The sequence below is a fragment of the Tachypleus tridentatus genome, chromosome 7 (genome assembly GCF_004210375.1).
Source record: "Tachypleus tridentatus isolate NWPU-2018 chromosome 7, ASM421037v1, whole genome shotgun sequence".
Classification (NCBI taxonomy): domain Eukaryota; kingdom Metazoa; phylum Arthropoda; class Merostomata; order Xiphosura; family Limulidae; genus Tachypleus; species Tachypleus tridentatus.
This window is the reverse complement of record NC_134831.1, coordinates 2,771,172-2,791,518: the sequence shown is the minus strand read 5'-3', so window position 1 is coordinate 2,791,518 and position 20,347 is coordinate 2,771,172.

Below are 20,347 nucleotides of genomic sequence, written 5' to 3'. Positions count from 1 at the left end.
TTCAAAAGTTACCACTGAGCGACTAGGAGGTCTTCCTCAAAAATAAATACGAGTTTTACACTTATTATTGTGTCTGTATATATGTCCATATTCCAATACAACTTCCTTGTTGAAAATATATATTTGAATATGAAGAATACGTCGTTATTTTGTTCATCCAAAATAATAAATTATAAATGCATTTATTTTAAATAAAATATCTGATGCGATGCTTTCTCAATATATATGACTAATAATTATATTGTTTGAAGCACCAAGGTAAAATTTGAATTTGGCAAAAATAAAGTATTTTTAGTATACAACTAACGATTAATTATGTACTTAAACTGACACTAGGTGTCGCTGGTAGTAGTTTAAGCCTGTGTACGTCAGTGAAGTATGACACTCGAGTTTGTTAACATTCAGGAATCCGGTTTATAGAAAAATAAGTTATTGGAAATTCAACCTTCAATATTGCTTTACAGAGAACATCACTCTATATGACGTAGGATCACGTAGGTTTGTTGTCCTTCTATTTTCAACCATCATCAAAATGGATAAAATATCGGTATACTTTTTAACTTCAAAAAGGTGCATTAGAAAGTTTGAAACTTGGCAAAATGTAACTGAAGCTGAGCTAAACACAGGTTAGAGCTTAAACATTTTGTTTTTCAGTTAGTTTCACTTCTGCTTAGTTCCATTATTTTCCACGTTTTTGATATTTTGTAGAAAATATGCATGGGACTGTGTACGTTGTTTATAAAATATGTGAATTTCGCTCAAAGCTACACAAGGGCTATCTGCGCTAGCCGTCCCTACTTTAGCAGTGTAAGACTAGAGGAAAGGCAGCTAATCATCAGCAATCACTGCCAACTCTTGGGCTAATCTTTTACCAATGAATAGTGGGATTGATTGTCACGTTAGAATGCCTCCACGGCTGAAAGGGCGAGCATGTTTGGTGTGACGGGGATTTGAACCTGCGCAATCTTCTGTGTAACTGATATAAAAATAATTTCTAACTACATAACATGTAGACGTATTTTCGCGAAAGGTTGTTGTTGTTTTTTGAATTAAGCACAAAGCTACACAATGGGCTATCTGTGCTCTGCCCACCACGGGTATCGAAACCCGGATTTTAGCGTTGTAACTCCGCAGACATACCGCTGAGCCACTTAGGGGGCTTCGCGAAAGGTTTTATAAACATAATATCTTTGTTATTTTAAATTTCAGTAAAGTAGACTAAATACGAGAAGTTATACCTTTATAATTCTTTAATCTGTAGTTTCAGTAAGAAAGATAATTCATTGTTTAGCTGTTACGTATTATAAGGTATGTCGTACGAGCCCTCAATTTATTATGTTACGTATTACGATTTCAAATAACCTGAAACTGAGTGAAATTTTAATTAAAAATTAATTAAATGTCGAGATGTATTATATTTATGATAGTTGCCAACAAGACTGATACAGTTTTCTTTCATAATAGAAATGTGTTTTAATGTACGAGCAATAATACAATTTATAATAATTGTTATTAGAAATAATCATTTATATATATATATATATAAATTTACGGCACGAGTCGAGTGCCGTAACCACCTACTTTTGAAATAAGTTGAGAAGCTCTTTGAATGACAGTCAAAATTGGCTTGGGATATTTAATTCTATCAGCTATCACAACTGATGGCACTACACAAGGTAATCAAAATGAAGTTGTTTGTTTCACATCACAGTTGTTTAACGAGGTTGATCTGCCAGATTATTTGAGAAATAAAAATCAGGGAAATTTGAGCTGTAAATACAAATCAAAAACATTCTCACAGTTTATCTTCTTACCAGGTTCGACTCAATTCGCAACAAATCACTACTGTTGTTCATCTGCATACTAGATCTCCGAACCTCCTGTTATTGCGGCATTCCAGTTTCTGAATATGATTGGGAAATATTTATATAAAAGAATGTACAGTTTACCTAATCCTTTATTAATGTCCAGGTTCTCTATTTGTTTTCTGTTTATTTCTTTTGCTTTTTAGTTAAACGAAAGCACGTTTGTTTACAAAACAAATGACAATATGTTAACACACACAAGGGTTAAGTTCTAGCACAATTTATAAGGGATGTTGTGTGTAACATTAAAATCAATAGAATTTAAACCAACATAATTTAACTTTGACTTGAAACTAAACACAAGTATCGTAGTTTCTCAACTTTGCTAACAATAACACGTTTAAGCATCATACTTACGAGTCAGCTGTCGAAGAAAACCAACTTTTAATACCAAGCCTGCAGCTTTCTATTTCGTTATGTCATTCTCCTAAAACAAAATATCTCCTTCGGCACAGCACTAAGTCTGAGGGCATATTACGCTAAAATTTGGGTTTAGATACCCGCGGTCGACAGGGCACAGAACCCATTGCGTAGCGTTGCGCTTAATAACAACCAAACCTGAAATAAAGCATTCGAAAGGTTTTAATTTGACCCCATTAAAAATTGTTTGTGCTTCGTACCAGTAAGGTTGGTTGTAGAAGGTTGTAAGATAGAAGACTTAAAAAAACATTTAAACAATTTTTTCCTGATGTTTTTTAGAAAAACGAAAACAACTTGTCCAGAAAAATTATAAATGTTTGATCGTGTTTAGTTCACATTCAACCTTCAACAAAATCTCCGGTGTCGCTTTATTTTAAAAATAAAAATACTTATATTTATAAAGTTGATTAACTAGCTACAAATTCATAAAGTACCCAAGTTTTATCCATCACGAATTAATCACCCATTAATCAATTCGAAAACGCTAAGCGATTAGCCAGTCCGGTAACTAGTAGCGTAAAGTGGCAGGTAATTTCGACATTAATGTGACCTCATAAGTCAAAACATGTAACAGATATTCTAAAAAAAACTTTTAATTGGCTGTCTAATCATATGGCGCTATTTTACACCACCGACATTCATAACAGCTAGAATACAAACATTAGAAATAAATGTAATGTTTCTCATACATTTAAGCCATTAAGAATGACATTATTATTACTTTTGCCGAAACGTTATTAACGTTAAAAATGGCGTTCATATTTTATATTAAAGACATCTCGTTGTAGATGTCGCTAGATGAGGTAAGTAAATTACGTGCTATCGTTATCGTCTACTTAACCTTCTGAAGTTAATAACCATACAATTATACAACCGTTGCAATAAATTATTACCTCCAGAGGGCAGGATATTAGCCAGATGAGGAACAGCTTTCACTGACTTTGCTGGCAGGGAAATGATTAGCTTTTTCCCACTCTAATATTGTTTCATCAGAGAACAAAGAAGCAGATTGAAATTCACACGCTTAAATGAGTTTCCAAGACAACAATATCTTCAAAGCAGGAATCTATGTTGTAGAATATCAGTACCTGTTTTCTTTTTGCTGTTCTACACGGTTCGGAGAGCTCACTATAAAACGATCTCATGTTTAAGTTTCCATCTATAGAAATATTATCCATACGAACAACATCAGGATGAGCATGGATTAATGGTTAGAGTTTTTAGCTGCGGAACAAAGGTTTAAGTCGCGACATATTTTTTTAGCAGTATGTGTGTGTGTGTGTGTGTTTGGATAGGTTTACAACAGTGAGAATACATTAGACCATTTGGTTCAGGATAGTCACATACAATACATTACACCATTTGGTTCAGGATAGTCACATACAATACATTCCACCATTTGGTTCAGGATAGTCACATAGAATACATTACACCATTTGGTTCAGGATAGTCACATACAATACATTCTACCATTTGGTTAAAGATAGTCACATACAATACATTACACCATTTGGTTAAAGATAGTCACATACAATACATTCCACCATTTGGTTCAGGATAGTCACATACAATACATTACACCATTTGGTTCAGGATAGTCACATACAATACATTCCAACATTTGGTTCAGGATAGTCACATACAATACATTCTACCATTTGGTTAAAGATAGTCACATACAATACATTACACCATTTGGTTAAAGATAGTCACATACAATACATTCCACCATTTGGTTAAAGATAGTCACATACAATACATTACACCATTTGGTTAAAGATAGTCACATACAATACACTACACCATTTGGTTCAGGATAGTCACGTACACAGCAGGAAATCCCGTCTTCTTGTTACTCTGGTCAGCTGTTTTGAATTACGAATGTTTATGCCCGAAACTTGGGTTTATGACGTGGTTATTTAACCAGTGTGCTGCGTAACATGCTCTTCTTATTAACAACTGGTTGGAAGTTGCCCAGTGATTAGCTTGGAGTGTGAATATGGGAGTTCATGGTTCACGACCCACTGTCACAACAACGTATTTCTACTTAGTGTTACTCCTTTACTTCGAAGCCGTGGGTAAGTTATAAGAGTTATTGATAAATACAATTACTCAGTGAGGCAAGACTAGCCCAAGAACTAACAGTGAGTGATGTTGATTAGCTGCTTTCCTTTACTCTATCGATATGAAATTAGTAGCGATTCTCCCTTTCTGTAGCCTTACGTGAAAATCCTGAAATAAAAAGATAAAAATATTGAAAATACAAATTACTAACATTCTGTGGAATGTTACTATTTGATGTTTGTTTGTTTCATGAATTTCGCACGAGGCTACACGAAAGCTATCTGCGCTAGCCGTTCCTAATTAAGCAGTGTAAGACTAGAAGGAAGGCAGCTAGTCATTACTACCCACCGACAACTCTTAGGCTACTCTTTTATTGACGAATAGTGGAATTGATCGTCACATTATAACGTCCCCATGGCCGAAACGGTGAGCATGTTTGGTGGGACTGCAATTCGAACCCGCGATCCTCAGATTACGAGTCGAGTACTTTAATCACCTGGCTTTGGCGAGCCTTGTTACTTTTTGAACTAGGGGTTTCGTTTTTCGAAAAATAAACACTCATAAATTATATTTTTATAGATATGCAAAATACTGGACTTAATATTTTTTAATTAGGATATCACAACAATAAGCGAGTCGAAAAAAAAATCTACCTCTTTGAGTGTTTCGTCACCTATCACAACAATTAACTAATTTTAAATATGGTTCTTCACGTCAAATATATATATTTATAAGTTATTCATTTAAATTTAAAGTGGATTCAATCTAACCGCAAGCACTTCATCATAAAGCAGATTATTTTACAAGTTTATGATTACAACTGACAGCTAGTTTTACTGAAGAAACAAATAACAATATTAAACAATTAAATCAAGTAAGTTTTATACGTTTCAGAGAAAACAAGTCGAGAATGTTAAGCCTACCTTCATGGCTCAATTTTTTTTTATTCTATATCTAATTCTGCGCAAAAAAGTTAAACAGCTTTAGAGACAGAGAACGTAATTCTCATCACGGAAGTGAGAAGACAAACGCAGCAGAGAATTTGCAATAATATGGGATTCTAAAACCACACCCAAAGCAAATTAGAAGCAACGTTATCATCTGTAAAGTGAAGGCTATGGTTATTATAGAGAACCCTCCCACCCAAAAGCCATTGCAATAATGCTTGGTATCTCTCTTTATACCATAAGCAAGATAATAAAATAAATATTTAAAGCTGACGAAAACTTACAAGTTAAAGGCTCACAAGTTTCCTGACACATTACAGAGTCAATGGTTATTTCCATGATAAATGTAGAAGAAACAGGAATCACTCCAATAGTGATGGACTTCATGCCTAAAGATATGCTTAATGCAACTACAATGGAATTTTATGCTTTAGTTCTGATTACAAGTGCTTTTGGAAGCGTCAACAGAGTGTCTGTGGAAAGTTTGCACGATCTAAACGTGACTCGCCATCCTTTCAAGGAACTTGTTGTAATGTAAACTGAAAAGCTTGGAAATAGTTGATATTCATGGCAATCAGATGAAGAACGGTTGACCATGAAGGATGGAGTTTTAAAAGATCTTGAACATTGTTCGTATATAATTGTAATGCGACCAAACCTCTGTGGTAATCTGTCTGTGCACGCTTTCCATGATGCTAATACCCTTCTTTCGGACAAAGAGAATCAAACACTATACGTTCAACATTTTAAATGATATCTCTTCAGAAATTTATAAAATATTTTAATCCTAAAATATGGAGTCGATCGTACATAAATTAGTGACTGTTTTGGACATCACTATATCAGGCAAACGATAAAAAACCCACTAAAACGGTTTATCAAAGGTAGTTTAATACAATAGCTCTCAAACAATACAGTTTCTATTTCTCCTCTTACACAGAACTCTTCAGTTGTAAACAAATTATTTCTCCAAATATATTAAGACTTTAGTGATAGTTCATTGCATTTGACAGTGTAATTTGTCTACAGAGGATCTCTTTTTACGAGATAAGCTAGTCAATACTTATTGGAAGAATGTCTGAATGTCATGATTTCCCTAATCTCATTTACAAGTGTAAGGTTGGATGGGATGATCTTTGCACCAAACATTGTGTATGTAGTCATGATGGGGTTCCTTTCGATACTAAAACGATCAGAAAGAGGAGTTGTTCAAACAAGTTGGAATTCAGCCCAAAGAGAACGATGAAATTGTAAAGTAGAGTAAATAGTGTTGGAGAAGATACTTTTTCTGATCGTTTTAACTACCTTCAGTGTTTAGACTATTCAATGATAGCTGTACTTAGAAGTGATTCAACAGTCCTAAACCAAGTCTACAGAGTGTCCAAGATGTAATGAACATGGTAAAAAATTTAAAGTGCAAATTAAGGTCATAATCAAATGGCACTGCTCAGAAGTAGTCTGTATTGGAAACACTTCTTATTAGTACTAAAAATATATTTTGGTAGTTTCATTACGTTTCTCGCGATCGGGGTTTGAACCCTTGTACAAGAAAATGGTCTAGCGAATTTTTTATCCTGCACCAACGATTTCTATACGATAGACCAAGGATTTCAGGGTTAAATGTAATAATTTTATTAGTCGTTGTGTCAATAGTAAAAGAATAAAAAAGTAAAAAGGCCCGGCATGGCCAGGTGGTTAAGGCACTCGACTCGTAATCCGAGGGTCGAGGGATCGAATCCCTGTCATACCATAAATGCTCACCCTTTCAGCCGTGGGGACGTTATAATGTCACGGTCAATCCCACTATTCGTTTTATAAAAGAGTAACCCAACAGTTGCGCTTGGTTGTAATGACTAGCTGCCTTTCTTCTAGTCTTGCACTGCTAAATTAGGGACAGCTAGCGCAGATAGCCCTCGTGTAGCTTTGCGCGAAATTCAAAACAAACGAAATGAATAAAAAATATAGAGGGGCGTTTACTGCAGAACTGTAAAAAATAGAAAAGTATAATGAAAAATAAATCAGTAAAGAGTCAACAGTGTCCAGATTACTTTAGGTCAAAATGTGTTTGTTTTTTTTCACCAGATTTACCCCAAGTAAACTGTAAACGAAAAACATTATAACGGATAAAATGATTTTCTTGAACTAGTCTACCTCCTGAATCACAGTATATAGTATTTAGTGGGTTTAATGATAAACTATATAAAAATAAACCACGATCGACGTGAAACTAAACAGAAACAGACTGAAACCAGTACAATTATACACCAAATCAATATAGTGAACGTATAACCATATGGCTGCAAAAGAATCCATTACAGTTTTTCGTGACAGACATGTGCGTGTTAGAGACAAGAGAAACATTATCAACATATTGAAACACAAAGACCTTTCTAAAATACTTGATTTGCGCTTCTCGCAGCTGATGAAACTTTAAAAGTATTTTGTAGTTCCAAACGTTGTGATAAATTCCTTTCTGCACAACGTGTTGGTTGCATAATCTTAATATTCCTGTAAAAATTTACAGAAAAATATACATGGTTAATAATGATATATACATATATATAATTAAAAGGTTTGTATGCAGAGGGTAGTACTACGGTGGAGCTCTGAACTTCAAAGCTAGCGAGCTGTTTGTTTGTTTGTTTCAAATTAAGCACAAAGCTACACAATGGGCGAAATGTGTTCTGCCCACTACGGGTATCGAAACCCAGATTTTAGCGGTGTGAGTCCGTAGACATACTGCTGTGCCACTGGGAGGCAGGTTTGAGTCCGTGCGATATTACAAAGTATTTCCCTATAAGAGTGACAGTTTATACCTTAACGTGTATGGTGGGTGGTAAGGTTCTGTTGATTGGCTTCCTTCCCTCTAGTAATTAGTTTAAAATTATGGACAGTTGTAGATAGTCCTTGTAGTTTTACAATAAATACGAAAGGTTTAAAATATTTTCTGATGACTACCCGAGGCATACTTTCATTCGCTCCACCTACATGCACATTAGATAACTACAATTAATAAAACGAACAGGAATTAAAAGAGTTTAAAGAATTGTTTAGTTTTTTAAATAATATGATTTTAAGGACAAACTTTTGTACATGTAAACATAGCGATATAACAAAGTTAGACTTGTTTCTGTAAAAACAGGAAGAAAACAGATTTATGTTTCTAGACTTCTAATATTGACAAAATGTGTTTTTGTTTGTTTTAACGCAAGGCTACACAACGGGAAATTTGCACTCTGTTCTCCAAGATGAATCGAATACTGAATTTTGGCGTTGTAAAGCTGTTTCCCTCTAATTTGTGAGTGTTAAATTAGGGACGACTAGTACATGTAGCGCTCGAGTAGCTTTGCGCGAAATTTGAAACAAACAACTAAACTGGAAAAGACGCTTTTCTGTTGTCATTGTCACTAGATCGTGAGCTATGCTAGTGGCTAACGTGACGGGCTGCGTACATGAAGGTGCAAGGATGTTGTTGTTGTTGTTTTGAATTAAGCACAAAGCTATACAATAGGCTATCTGTGCTCTGCCCACCACGGGTATCAAAACCCGGATTTTAGCGTTGTAAGTCCGCAGACGTACCGCTGAGCCACTGTTGCAAGGATCCCACCATGATTTTACTTAACATATTCCTACCCTCAGCTGTAGCTGTGTCGTAAAATTGAAAATAAATTATGTTGTTTGGATTTAAGTTGGACAGAACCAACTTGACAACAGGCGCTACTAACTAGATGCCTTCTTTCTTTTTCTGGCTATTGGTTTTAAAATTAAGGGCGGCTATACCTGACTATTAGAGAGTCTCTGACCTGGTCATCCACATGAGCATAAGTTGGAAATATCAACACTGTTATAAATCTAGTGACTAACCAAACAGAAGATCATGTTCTGATACATGCTCAAATATCTAGAAAACACCGTGCAACTAATTAGAATATTACAGATACTCACTGATATCAGTCAGGAACTCTTTTTTGGAATTCCAACAGCGTTAGCGCTGTTTGTATATTATTTATTTAGATAGTAGTATTCACCTCTGTAGTTTGTACTTTATTTTGTGTTTCTTGAAAGTTCTATTTGGAATGCACGTGAACAATCACCGTTAACCTTCAGAGAATGTGATATCCGGTGCCCTATAGGTTTAGGTTCTGTTGCTTAACCCTTTGAGCACGACTTTTGTATTTTAAAAATATAAAGAGCACAAGTACGTGTACATTTTTCTCATGCATCATTTTCAAAACTTTCATGCGGGAGATATCTATTGCAACAGTTATTATTACGAGGCTATATGTGTCCCTGTTTTATACGGAAACGTGTAATATATTTATTTTGAAAAGTAACAAAATAACATTTTATAACATCGTAAGCACATCCTCTACAAACATACGCTGGAAGAAATGTAACCAAACTGTACTGGACGAGTTAAGATAATTTTACCAGTGGATTTATTAGTGCAAAGCCTGGCATGGCCAGGTGGTTAAGGCACTCGACTCGTAATCCGAAGGTCGCAAGTTAGAATCCGCGTCACACCAAACATGCTCGCCCTTTCAGCCGTGGGGGGCGTTATAAAGTGATGGTCAATCCCACTATTCGTTAGTAAAAGAGTAGCTCAAAAGTTGGCGATGGGTGGTGATGACTAGCTGCCTTCCCTCTAGTCTTACACAGGTAAATTATGAACGACTAGCGCAGATAGTCTTCGTGTAGCTTTGCGCGAAATTCAAAACAAAACAAACCAAATCAAACCATTAGTGCAATCAAAACGATTGAATACATCAGGTTGACAAACCAATATATGTTACAATGATGTGGATAGGATAACGTAAAATAACATATTGTACAAATTTTACAACTGGCTGTAATTAGACTGTGATCGCAATAAAAGGAATTATGAAGTAAAAAGTTTTTTGTTGTATGAAAAGCATAATAACAGTTTATACCACTTTGATAAAGATAAACTGAGGATATAATACGTAATTGTGATTGTGTTTCGCTGTTTAATTATCAAAAATATTGAAATTTGTTTATAGTTGCTAAACGTTGATCTGTTTTGTCAGATGTTTGATTCTGTACTAAATTCACACTAATACGATAGTTGAGTGATGACGTCAGTTAAGCTTTTCTAGGTTTGTACAAATAATAATGTGCTCTCACTGGGAATCGAAAAGTCCACACTCCATGAATCAACGTCCTACTGCCATCTCATGATATTCCGAAATACGTAGGATCAATAGAAATACAGAAAAAGAAGAAACCTTAAATTCTGAGTAAATGTGAATACGGCCCTGCCATCTGATGTTAAACATTAAAATTATATTACTGAATAGTGTCAGAATGAAAAACAAACAAACTTTATAAACATAAATTTATATTTGCAGTACCAACACTAAACAGTGGAAATATAACCAGTTAGTAGCTCGACACATTCTAACTCTAATATTTAATTTATATTTTGGTAACAATTTTTGTTGTTTGTGAGAATTGTTTAATCATTTATGATATAAGTAAACCCTCAGATAAAGTTTTAAATACACGAACGAGTGAACTTCATACTTAAGTTTTAAAACGATCTTATGTTTGCTTGATTTAATTAAAGCGAGTGGTAAGTTTGTGGACTGAAAATGTTGAAGAACCGGGTTTTAATACCTGTGGTGGGCACAGCACAGATAGCCCATTGTGTATTCTTGAGTTTAACTACAAAAACAAACAAACACTAAAGCGAGAGTGTAAAGCAGTGATGGCGAATCTTTTAGAGATTGCGTGCCTCAATTGTGACCCAAAATTATTTTGTCTATCCGAACCTACCAGGATTTTCATAAAAATGACAGTTACTGTCCAATAAAAAACCGACTTTTTGATGAGTATCTTTATTTAAAAAAAAGTCGAAATACAAAAGTTCAATGAAACTAATAAATAGCCTTGACTTAAAATTTGTATATTTTGTCTTGAATTTTATTAAATCAATGCGATCTCTGCTGTAGTGAACACTCGGATAACTTGTTAATTGATGGTTCATATTTTGTTGATTTGAGAGCAACACATGCAGCACTCAGTTCATCTGTAAGCTTGTTTCTTCTGTCTGATTTGATGAAATTCAAAGTTGAAAACAGCTGTTCACAAGCGTAAGATGATCCAAACAAAGTAAGAAGAGCTATTCCAAGTAATTTCATTGACTTAAAATTAATTGGCAAAGAATTCCACACTTTAAGAATTTCATTTTCACAACTCTTTGCAACGTTTTTTCCCAAGATCCCTCCACACTCTATTTTCTCAAGTGTTTTACGCAGGGCACAGAATTTATTAGTCCAAGTATAGTTTTCCTGAAATTCTACCAGCTCCATTTCTATAGTTTTCAAACCCAACCAGTGTAAACAGGAAAGATCGAGATCTTCAAATTCAGTTTTATCGGGAAAGGTAAGAAAAGGTAAGTTTTTTTCTATCTTTCAAAACTGCATAAATCTGTTACTAAAATTCTCCTTCGCTACCGCGATAATGCTTGAAAATTCTTTGGAGATTTCCTGTTTGCTTAAGGAACAGTCCGAAAATGTTGTCGAGTTTTCTAAATGCATTTTAAGATTTGGAAAATATTTGAGTTCCCCACCTTCGATGTCTTTTTCAAAAACTTGCAATTTTCTCTCAAATGCCTTTATATCACAGAACATTCTTTCTGCTGTTTTTCCTACTCCTTGTAGTTTTGTGTTCAGTGCATTGAAGTGTGATATAAAGTCTGTAAAGAACATGAGGTTATTAAGCCAAGCCACATCAGTGAGCTGTGGAAAGTCTTGTCCTTTTTCATGCATAAAAAATCTAATTTCGTTCAAGCAAGCAATAAATCTTTTCAGAAAACGTCCTCTGCTCAACCATCGGACATTGTTATACATAATTAAAGTACTATATTATGCTTGAACCTCATCAAGAAGTGTTTGAAACTGACGAAAATGAAGCGCACGAGTCATAATGTAATTCACCATTTTTGTAACATCTTTGAGTATATCATCTAATTTTTTGCTACTTTCTTTTGCACAAAGAGCTTCTTGATGTATAATACAATGAAACTGGATGACTTGATGTTTTATTTTGTTCTCAAACAACTTTATGAAACCAGATGTTGACCCAACCATACATGGTGCTCCATCACTAGTGATCGAAACTGTCTTTTCGGGCTTAATACTTTGTGTCAACAAACATTCCATCACAGCATTGTAAATATCTACTCCTTGTGTTCTTCCGGGTAAATAAATCAGTTTCATCAATTCTTCCCTCATGGAGTCACCAACAGCATAACGCAAAATTACTGCTAACCTTGCATGATTATTTATATCCGTACTCTCATCCAAACACATGGAGTAACAAGAAGCCTTTTGTAAATCAGTACTGAGTTGTTGATTGACATCATTTGCCATACGTAAGATACGATCTTTCACGGTATTTCTGTTAAGTGGTACCTCACAGATTCGTTGTAAAATTTCACGTTTATTTGAAAAATCACTAAAAAAAGGGAATCACTTCCAGCTAACATAGTCGTTTTTATGAAATCTCCATCAGATAGAGACTTACCATGTTTAGTGATACAAAATGAAATTTGAAAGCTGGCCTTCGTCAAATGATTAGGTTTAGAAAGAAAGTTTCCAAGATTAAGACATTGAGAATGATATTTCCTCAGTTCGTTTGCAAGGAATTCCTCCTTTTCTGTTTCATCAAGTTCAGCAACATTTTTGTGGTTGGTTTCAAAATGCCGTTTGACACTTGAAGTACGACACACAACACTTTCACCACATAACATACATAACGCTTTTCCGTTGCGTTCAATGGTTCCAAATAATTTTGTCCAATTTTCTTGAAATAATCGTCCACTATCCATTAGCTTTGCCTTCTTTGCATTCATTTTTGGTATAACTTAAACACACAAAAGTAAAGTTTAATGAAACAAACTTTTAAAAATTTACTTAAACAAAGAACAGTTAAATATTTAAACAAATTAAATTGGCCCGTTTCGTTAATGTAGCTTTTTTAATGCCATGATAACGTGGAGTGCAAAATTTAAAACTAAACACGATTGGTTGAAAAATATTCTCAAGTTAATCAATAGTTTATAATGTTTTGCATTTTTAGCTGCATTTAGCTTGTATTATATTCAAATTTTCAATAAAATTACAAAGAATGATTTATGACAAGTTTTCTGTTTTTTGTATAATTCTTCATGACTGCAGAATAATAAGTAACCGATATAATTATTTATTCATATTGGTTGAAGACCAATACGAATAGATGTAATGACTTACGATGCCACCCCCCGTCGTTCAAAAGGTTCAACATGCAACCTGTAGGGATAATATCCCTAATATATCCCTGGGATATATTATAGTATTAATCTAACCCGAAGTAGAGACAAGGGCTGACGTTAAGGCGCATTAAACTGGGAACAACGATTTCCCAGGCTTTACCGATATCCAATCCTTCTCATCGATCCTACCGGGAATATCCCTAGTTCTAGTGTTAGCTACACTTACGCGCATTGCCTCCTCTGCACCACGAGGAGGCCCTGAAAATTGAAGTACTTGAACCCTAGTGCTCTCAGGTTATGCCACCTCTCATAATTACCTAGCTCGCTACATACTTCTTAGCAAAGATGCAGGAATCCTATCACGTGCCAGCAATCGTGGCTTTGCGTGCCACCTCTGGCACGCGTGCCATAGGTTCGCCATCACTGGACTATAGAACATTCTCAAAGTTACTCTTTGGCCTAACGTTCACGAATAAAAAGTAAATTCAACATACGTGTTCCAAAAATTTTACATTGGTTTTAAACACTAAAATATGATACTTGCACATTTCAAGCGTATTAATTATTATAACGAATGTTTTAGTTTTTACGACTATATGAATGTTTTGTTGAAATTTTTTACTCACCTAATAATCCCTTCAATAAAACTAAACATTAAAAATACTGCCGCTTGTCTGGCTAAACTTTCTAAAATGTAATTGTGAAACTTCGATCTGTTATTTGATTTATTTGTTTTGAGTCAAGCTACACCATGGGATATCTATGTTCTGTCCACCACAGGTTTCGAAACCTAATTTGTAGCACCAAATATGCTACAGGGATTCGAACCCGCGACAGTTGGTTTACGAGTCGAGTACCTTAAGCACCTAACCACGCCGGGTCGTACTAATAGGAAAACGATACTCTTAGAACTGCTGTTTGTAACAGGAATTATTAATTATGGTATTTACACCTCAAAGAAAAAAAGAGAGAGAGAAAAAGTGAACATTTTCTAAAAGTAAATGAATGGTTTAAGGGAGTAACGCAAGGGGAAAATGTTCGGATTGTGTTGAAACGAAATGTAGTGTTTTTATATGTTAAAAGTAATACACTTATTTTAAGAAGTCCATTCTTATTACTGTATTTACAGTCCTTATAAAAATTGTGTTCTTGTTGCGAGGAGACAACATTTATTTAAAATTACGTTCTGTGACAAAGAAATGGTTCTTGTACATTCCGTAACTATTCTTCTAACTGTCCGAATTTTGAACACCCAAAGTGTTATATTTTTAATAGATTTTTGCTTGTGGTACCATTCAATAGATAGCAATATACTGTATTTGTTATTTCGGCAATATATCATGATACACAGTTACATATATATGTATATATATATACGCTATGTCCTCTACAGTAAGATGATGTTTAGAGATGTTTTTTAATCACACAGTAATCATATGTTTATATATTATTTTCAAGACAGGCAATATTGATGCAACTAATTTAGTTTTGTGAATTCTCTAACCGCCAAACTGTTTAATGTAGAAAACAAATAATGTTGATCTCAATATATGTATATATACCATGATGTGGATGATGTTGAACAGTAAGGATGTGAGTGATGTCAAAGCTAGCCGCAATACGTTTGTGGGTGTCTCAGTTCACGAGAAAACTTATGGAGTGAGGTAGTGATGTAATAAGATAGGTACTAGACATGCAATATTACTGTGGCCAATGGCAAGAGACTTATCATAGAGTAGCGTATCCCAAACTTTCTCGGTTCACGGCGGCCCAAGAAGAGAAGAAAAACCTAACAGCTCTTTCATTAAGTAGTTAGGTCCAAACAACTTAATAATCACAATTATTAATGGGATGTGTGGGCCTGTTGGGTACTGCACAGCTTCTCAAACCTTGGAATCACATTGGACACCGCCACCTCATTTCTTGTTCCACATTGACTTTCGCGCGGTACTTGATTTTTATTCCAGCAACCGCCGAAAACCTAGCTTTGCAAAAATATGACGTAGCAAATGTAATTAGAACTCGCTGAGCTTTAATACTTAGCAGCGAATATTCCTCTTTTACCGATGTCCAAAACTCAGTTAGTTCCATGCTGCCCAATTTTGTTTTTAAATTCTTGTCATATTCTGGAAAAGTCTGCATGGATGCAAGACCCATTTTTAAACCAATCACTGAGCTGTGTTAGGTCCTCCTCAAAAACAGATTTTAGTTCGTGGGTCAAATCAAATTCACTGGATGTAACAAACAGCTGCTAAAGGGGGAAACAGTCTTTGCCATCATCTTCATTTTTCTTCTCCATAATAGTAACTTTTTCTTAAGGCTGAAACTTTCTCTGCGAATTTCAGAATGTGTGTGTTGCTTCCTTGCAGAGAGAGATTCAACCCATTCAGTTTTTCCAAGAGGTCACACAGATTTGCTAATTTTGACCAAAAATCAGTATCCAAGAAGTTTCTAGCACATTCGTGTTTTTCTTTTCCGAGATAAGAGTAGAATACCTATCGTAATTCGAATACACGGGACAGTATATTTCCATGAGAGAACCATCGCGAGCTACAGTAGTACAACAAAGATGCTTGCTCCGATCCCATATCCTCACACAATATTTTAAAAAACTTCGTCTTCTGTGGTCGAGTTTTTATAAAGTTCACCACTTTCAACACACTTTCCAGGACTAGGTTCAGTGGAGGATTCAGGTGTTATGACGCAAGGGCTTCCGTGTGGATTATATAGTGGGTCCACAGTGCATCAAGAGCTTTGCTTCGTATGAGTACCTGCAATCTTCATAACAGCCGGACATAGAGCAACCACCATCTGTATATACACAAACGCAGTGAGTCCAGTCTAAGTGGTTTTCACATATAAAAGTATCAGGGATCTCAAACAAGTCTTGAGCCTTTGTACCTGCAACGATACTTTTACAAAAGAGAAGGTCTTCCACAATTTTGTCACCATCCACGAACCGTGTGTAGCCAATCAAATGAACATCCTTGTTACTATCTGTGGCCTCATCCAGCTGTAATCAGAATTCCTTCCCTTTCATCTTTTCAATTAGCTGATCTTTGAGGTCTTCGACCATGTGTTGGATTCTACAACTGATAGTATTGTTAGATAAAGGCACCTTTGAAAGCAGTCTTGCCGCAGATTCACCAAACATAATATTCACCATATCAACTGCAGCTGGTAAATTTAGTTCTTTTGCAATGGTGCGAGTTTTTTACATTTCGCGACTCTATATACCACCTTGTTTTGTAGTATGCTAACAAAGCATTGCTTGGTATGGATGCTTGTTTCAAAAATGTACCTCCTTTTTGTTCTTTCAATTACTTTAACTTTCTGGTAAAATAATCACGAGATTTACCAGCCATGTTAGTATGATTGGTCTCTAAGTAGAGTTTTAGTTTACTTGAAAGCATGCGCTATGGAGCCAAAACTTTTAGACATAATACACATTGCGGACACTCTTCATGATTGACATCTACCGAAGTAAAACCAAAATCTAGATAACTATCGTCATATTTACATTTCTTCACAACTTTGCCGCTGCTCTGTGGTTCGCCTTCATTTTCTTTACTCACACACTTCTTATTAATGTTCAAACATCTTTTCATTTTTATGCACAAGGACTAAAAATCAACAAAATAATTTATTGAACTTTGCTAGACCTCGCAAACACTTGATCACAACACCCTTTAATTATTTCTATTCCTGACAGACCCGGAGAGTTGACAGGTATTTATATACAAAATCTAAGAAATGAGAAAGTTTGAGAAGATATTTACGTAGCCGAAAGTACAAATTAACAAAAATATATCTCAAACATTCGAGAACATCATCGAAAGGAATTTAGCGCGATCTAATGTTAAACTGTGAACAACCTCGAGCTAGTAGTTCGCGTGGTGCCCGACAGATGCCATTGCTGTGTTTCCCTTGAAAACTTGAAATATCCTGCGGCGCACAGTTTGGGAACCACTGTCATAGAGGGTCATGATTTTAGGAGATTCTTTTTACACAATAGGTATAAAGAAAACTGAATTTCGCGCAAAGCAGAATAAATTTGGTGTTCTAAGTGGAGAAATCTCGCCTGTGAAAGTAGTTTTATGATCTCTGTCATGTAATATTGTAATCAACGAATTCTATGGTAGAGCTAGCTAATGTACTGTAAGTAGTAAGTACTAATATAAGTCACTTGAAAAGTCTTCCTCCTAATGGATCTCTGAAGGCATACCATGTCAACAATCGGGGTTCAATACCCGTAGTGAATACAGTGTAGATAATTCATTGTGTAGCTTTGCGTTTAACAACAAGTAAACAAAATGTATTTTAAATTATTTTAATTGAAAATGTAAAGTTTATAACTTTAGTTCCAAAACAAACTCTTAAAAAATTCCTAAATAATGTGAGAACATGTCACGTTTTTGTACACATCTTTTTATATTTCAGCTTATCGATGTTAATATAACATCCGGGTTTCTCTAAAACAATTAGCCTAGCATGATTCATTATACACCATATAATGTTTTCTTCTTCGTCTTTTTTTTTTGTTTCGATAATTTGTTTAACGTGACTCATAACTAATTATTTCCTTGGGGTAAAAATGTTACAATAAAGTATATTGTTACGTTCGATAATTTGATCTGTCACAGAATGTTCAAACGTTTGACCGCTGGTTCACAATAGCTATGTTTTATCTTCCAAAGGCAGTGGGAATACGTGTCTATAAGTTACCGCAAATACGACCGTCTTAAAAACTGTGTTGAATATTTAGTAATTTATTTATTATCTATTAAAATATTTTTTAAAATCACAACTTTGTATTTCAATCTTCAATTGTGTGTTATTGACCTTAACCCATTTATGTATATTATCACGTATACATAACATGTATATCTGTATACAAATGTTTCAGTTGTGTGATTGGTTGCTCTTACTATCACGTAATAATGTAAATAAACCACGGAAAGATTTTTGTTGGTTCCTCCGCTGAATAATGTTACTTCTAGTAAGCACCGATTTATATCTCACCCAAATATATTTCACAAACTTATTTTCCCATATAATATAACCATATTTAAATGAGAAAATCATAGCAAACATTCTTCGCACAACATATTCATAATGCTATGCTATAAAAGAGGGTCAAAGCTGTAAGAATTATAGTTGCGTTACAAAACTTATCTATAATTGTTTTGAAAATATTCACGAAGTTCGTGTATGTTTGGAGACAGTTTTAACAGTATTATAAACTGGGATATAATTTTAATGGTGGACTACAAAGCAGTTCGTGAATTTCAGTTAAATATCTTTTATTTAGAGCAAGATCCATAATTTTACAGTTCACCTGTTTATTGTACACATAGATATTTATTAAAGTAATCGTTAAGCCTTGTCTGAGAGAGTTAGCTATTACCACGAGTCTTGCTATCAAACTTACTCTTTACTAAATCTATAAAAAAGAACATTTTATTCTACATATATGTGTGTTTGTATATAAATTTAACGTTCACTGCTAGAAAAACAATTTCCAAAGAAATATACTTCTACGACGATAGTACAAGACAATAACTATTGTTTGAGTGAACTCTAAATAAAGTATATTGTATAGTTGATTTCATTAAAAATATTGGTTATATTAGTTTGCGTGTTAACTATCAATATTTTTATTTCTATTTATTGTTTAGTATTGTACATTTATTAAACAGATTGTTTTACTTTGTTAACTTTATATTTAGGCCTAATCAAAGTCTCGAAAACTAACCAGATTTATTATTGGGATTACGGTCCAAAATGTCGTGAACAACAAGAGTACCGACTGATATAACAAAGCATTATAATTATTATAAGAAAACACGTAAAATAATATACATTTAATTAATTTTAATGATAACCAGGTTGATATTTTGTCTCGTCCTAAGTAAATAGTTTATTATTTTCGGAAGTTATTATTATTAAATACAATTAAAATAATTAGACCATGGTATCTATTTCTTTTCGTAAGTATTAAAATGTAATTTTTTCAGTAGTTCTTTACAACATAGCTTCTAATGTGAAATAAGTACACTATATTTACATAAATGTTTATAAACTGAACAAGATATTTTCTTCCTTGAGACTATCAAAGCCAATTGTATGATAAGGCTATTTGCACTAGCAATATCTGACAACTAGGCTTAACAAATAAATATATTGCGCGAAACACAATTCTTTGTGACACAAAGGTGGAAGAAAAGTCATTTGGAAAGTCGGTCTCGTTTTCAGTATCAATATATAAACACTACACTTAACAGGTAAGTGTTTGTAATTAAAAGATGAAAGGAAAGATATGTTTAAACTCTTAAGGGCAGCAATATATAGTGACTAGGCTTAAAAAATACAGGGTGGCCCGTAAGTCCCTACCCATCTGTATGTTATTATGTTATATTCAATTACGCATGTATTATAAATTTGTTTCTTTTATCGCGGCATTTGGAACAATAATCCCTACTATGTTGAGGAAAATGTCTCACAGAACATGGCGTCGCATAATATTATGCAGCGAGAATGAGGGACAGCACACAGATACACTGGATAAATAAGATATATGGATGGGTAGGGACTTACGGGCCATCCTGTAGATATATCGTAAAAAAATATAACTCGTTGGAACACATAGGTGAAAGAAGAGCAAGTTGTATGATTATATTAATTTATAATAGCAATATTTGAAAATTAGGCTTAATAAATAGCTTTTTGAGATACATTTTATTAAATGATTAGATGAATTTAAAAGAGCAAATCCT